Raw genomic sequence first — 4,801 nt, forward strand, 5'->3', positions numbered from 1 at the left:
GTATCATGTCATCTGCAAACAGTGACAGCTTTACTACTTATTTTCTGATTTGGATTCCTTTTATTTCCTTTTCTTCTTTGATTGATGTGGCTAAAACTTACAAAACTATGTTGAATAAGAGTGATGAGAGTGGGCAACCTTGTCTCATTCCTGATCTTAGTGGAAATGGTTTCAGTTTTTCACCATTGAGGACGATGTTGGCTGTGGGTTTGTCATATATGGCCTTTATTATGTTGAGGAAAGTTCCCTCTATGCCTACTTTCTGCAGGGTTTTTATCATAAATGGGTGTTGAATTTTGTCAAAAGCTTTCTCTGCATCTATTGAGATGATCATATGGTTTTTCTCCTTCAGTTTGTTAATACGGTGTATCACATTGATTTGCGTATATTGAAGAATCCTTGCATTTCTGGAATAAACCCCACTTGATCATGGTGTATGATCCTTTTACTGTGCCTTTGGTTTCTGTTTGCTAGTATTTTGTTGAGGATTTTTGCATCTATGTTCATCAGTGATATTGGCCTGTAGTTTTCTTTCTTTGTGGCATCCTTGTCTGGTTTTGGTATCAGAGTGATGGTGGCCTCGTAGAATGAGTTTGGGAGTGTTCCTCCCTCTGCTATATTTTGGAAGAGTTTGTGAAGGATAGGTGTTAACTCTTCTCTAAATGTTTGATAGAATTCGCCTGTGAAGCCATCTGGTCCTGGGCTTTTGTTTGTTGGAAGATTTTTAATGACAGTTTCAATTTCACTGCTTGTGATTGGTCTGTTCATATTTTCTATTTCTTCCTGATTCAGTCTTGGCACGTTGTGCATTTCTAAGAATTTGTCCATTTCTTCCAGGTTGTCCATTTTATTGCCATAGAGTTGCTTGTAGTAATCGCTCATGATCTTTTGTATTTCTGCAGTGTCAGTTGTTACTTCTTTTTCATTTCTAATTCTGTTGATTTGAGTCTTCTCTCTTTTTTCTTGATGAGTCTGGGCTAATGGTTTATCAATTTTGTTTATCTTCTTAAAGAACCAGCTTTTAGTTTTATGATCTTTGCTATCGTTTCCTTCATTTCTTTTTCATTTATTTCTGATCTGATTTTTATGATTTCTTTCCTTCTGCTACCTTTGGGGTTTTTTTGTTCTTCTTTCTCTAATTGCTTTAGGTGCAAGGTTAGGTTGTTTGTTCGAGATGTTTCCTGTTTCTTAAGGTAGGGTTGTATTGCTATAAACTTCCCTCTTAGAACTCCTTTTGCTGCATCCTATAAGTTTTGGGTCATAGTGTTTCCCTTGTCATTTGTTTCTAGGTATTTTTTGATTTCCTCTTTGATTTCTTCAGTGATCACTTCATTATTAAGTAGTGTATTGTTTAGCCTCCATGTGTTTGTATTTTTTACAGATCTTTTCCTGTAATTGATATCTAGTCTCATAGCATTGTGGTGGGAAAAGATACTTGATACAATATCAGTTTTCTTAAATTTACCAAGGCTTGATTTGTGACCCAAGATATGATCTATCCTGGAGAATGTTCCATGAGCACTTGAGAAAAATGTGTATTCTGTTGTTTTTGGATGGAATGTCCTATAAATATCAGTTAAGTCCATCTTGTTTAATGTATCATTTAAAGCTTCTGTTTTCTTACTTATTTTCGTTTTGGATGATCTGTCCATTGGTTAAAGTGGGGTGTTAACGTCCCCTACTATGAATGTGTTACTGTCGATTTCCCCTTTTATGGCTGTTAGTATTTGCCTTATGTATTGAGGTGCTCCTATGTTGGGTGCATAAATATTTACAATTGTTATATCTTATTCTTGGATTGATCCCTTGATTATTATGTAGTGTCCTTCTTTGTCTACAACCACAGTTTTTTTTTCCCATTGTAAATTATTTTTGCCTGTTCTAGGTGTCATATAAATAGAATCTTAAAGAATGTATTCTTTTGTGTAAGGCTTTTTTCATTCAGCATAGTCTTTTTGAGATTCATCTATGTTGTTCTTTTTTCTTGCTGAGTATTATTCTGTTGTGTGACTAGATCACAATTCACTTATTCATTCTGTTGTTGAGGGATGGAAGGGCTGCTCTTAATTTTTGGCTATTAAGAATACAGCTGCTATGAATATTCTAGTATAAATTATAATGTGGGCATATGCTTTCATTTTTCTTGGGTAACTACCAAGAAGTAGAATTGCTGGGTCATAAGATAGCTATTATATTTAGCTTTTTAAGAAACTGCTTGACCTTTCTCCAGGGTTATACAGTTCCACACTCCTGCCAACAGTATATGACAAAAATGCCAGTGGTCTACGTGCTTGCCACCGTTTGGTGTTATCAGTCTTTTAATTTTAGCCATTCTGGTGGGTGTGTAGTGGTATCTCCTTGTGGTTTTGATTTTCATTTCCTTGATGGCTAATAATTTTGAGTATGTTTTCATGTGCTAATTGATTGTTTATATAACTTCCTTTTTGAAGTTTTTATTTTAACTGTTTTTTATTAAAATGAAATATAAATATTTTCATGATCTCTGGGTAGGGAAGGACTTATTAAACAAGTTACACAAAGCAGTTACCATAAAGGAAAGGGTTAATAAATTCAACTAAGTTAAAATAAAGAACTTCTCATCAGAAGAGAGTGAAAAGGAAGGAAACCATAAACTGGAAGAAGATATTTGCAACACATAACACCAGTGAAGGATTGGTATCCAGAATAAATATAGAACTCTTACAGTAGATAAGAAAAGGACAGCCCAGTTGAAAAATACACAAAGACTTAGGGAGCTTATCAAAGAGGAAACCAAATGGCCAATACATATGTGAAAAGATGTCAGCCTCACTGGGGAAATGCAAATTAAAACCACAATGAAATAACATTTTACACCCACCAAATGGGCAAATGTTTAAAAGCCTGACAGTATTTTTGAGGAATTCTTCAACACTGTAAGTAAAAGCATAAATTGGTTGGAAAACCGATTGGAAAACCATTGTCATTACCAAGTAGAGTTAAACATGTGACCCTATGACCTTGCAGTTTCAGTCCTAGAGACACGTGTATTGAAACATGCATAAGAATGTTCATAGGAGCATTGCTTTTAATAGCAAACTTTCTGATAAAACCCAAATATCTCTCAGCAACATAATCGATGAATAAGTTGTGATATGCAAAGGAGTGCTTTTCAGCTTTGAAAATGAATGGCTTAAAAAAAAAAAAAAAGGAAAATGAATGGCTTATAGGTACAGATATGGACATAGATCAATCTCAAAAACAATGTTGAAAGAAAGAACTTATAGAAGAATTTATAAAGTATAATTCTTTTTATTTAAAGTTTAATAGCTAAATAGTATGTTATATAGGAATATATGTGATGTACCTATAGATATTAAAACTATAAAGAAAACTAAAGAAATAATTACAATAAAATTCAGTTAGGCAGAGAAAGTTTATTTTACAGACTAAAATGATTAGCAGGTTAATTTGAGTGCCTAGTACAGAAGATACAGGAGCCAAGCAGGAGGCCCTGCCCTCAGGGCAGAAAGAGCCCTCTCTGGAAGTGTGGGGCAGGCCTCTGACCTGGAAGTGAGGATGACGCCTGAGGGATGGAGTGGGTGTTCAGAGAACTGGCAGGAGCTTGGTCTCGACTGGTCAGAAGGTGCAGAGGGAGGAAGGGAGGGAGGGGTTTGGCTTGGGCTAAGAAGACTGGGAGGACCTGGATGGGTAGAGAATGGGGGTGTGTATGGGGTGGGGGGTTGCTGGCTTGTTCCACAAACAGCGAGGAGGTTGACCAGGGATAGGAGGGAAGGCTTGAAAGCCAGGTTAAGGAGTTTGAAGTCCATCCTGTAAATTTCAGAGAACTTTCATTTTCAGCATTGTAGTTACAGGATGAATGTATTTTATGAAGATTAAGTTTTAGGAGGAAAGTGCACTGGGTGGGGTAAGGAAAAGTTAGAGGCGGGGCATCACCCAGGGGGCTATCGTGGTTCAGGCACAAGGTCTGACCAGGTGTAACTAGGTAGTACAGTGGTTTGGGAAAGGAAGGAAGGAAGAGCTGGCAGGCTAGGGAATGGATTGGATTTGGGGAGTGAGGGATGAGGGAAGTGGAGGGTGACTCAGAGGTTGGGGTTTACCAGCTTAGAAGGACTGTGATAACATGCTCAATTTCTACAGTGCCGTATAGTTGACTGGGCGCTATTTTTTTTTTTTTTTAACCAAAGTATATTTGATTTACAATGCTGTGTTTTCTGGTATACAGCAAACTGATTATATATATACACACATATATATATATATACACACACACATATATATTCTTTTTCATATCCTTTTCCATTGTAGTTTATTACAAGATAGTGAATATAGTTCCCTGTGATATACAGTAGAACCTAGTTGTTGATCTATTTTATATGTAGTAGTTTGTATCTGCTAATCCAGAACTCCTAATTTATCCCTCCCCCCTTCCCCTTTGGTAACAGTAAGTTTGTTTTCTAATGTCTGAGTCTCAGAATTGTTTCTGTCCATGGAAATCTTTAGTAAAAGGCGAAAGATTTATTTGATCTGAAGAGAAATCAGAGTATACTGAGTGCAATTTTTATACATCATCTCATTTGATGTTCACCAAACTCCTGTGAGGTAGGAAGGAGGGATTTTATTTTCCCTGTTGAAGACCTAAAAGAAGCAGAAATTTAAAGAGATCAAATGACTTGCCCAAGTTTGTGGTGACTGCTTACAGAAACAGGTTCACTATAAGAGCATAGGGTAGAAGTCAGAGAAAAGAGAGGTTAGGGAATTTTTAAAAGCCTTTCTTGTATCTTGGTTCTGGATTTATTTT

General features: G+C 36.3%; 1 pseudogene; it reads right to left on the reverse strand.

Annotated features, from left to right (window-relative positions):
• Positions 1-4,439: 4,439 nt before the first annotated feature.
• Positions 4,440-4,547, reverse strand: LOC136119677 (U5 spliceosomal RNA; annotated as a pseudogene).
• Positions 4,548-4,801: the final 254 nt, after the last annotated feature.

This window comes from Phocoena phocoena, chromosome 2 (assembly GCF_963924675.1).
Source record: "Phocoena phocoena chromosome 2, mPhoPho1.1, whole genome shotgun sequence".
Lineage (NCBI taxonomy): Eukaryota > Metazoa > Chordata > Mammalia > Artiodactyla > Phocoenidae > Phocoena > Phocoena phocoena.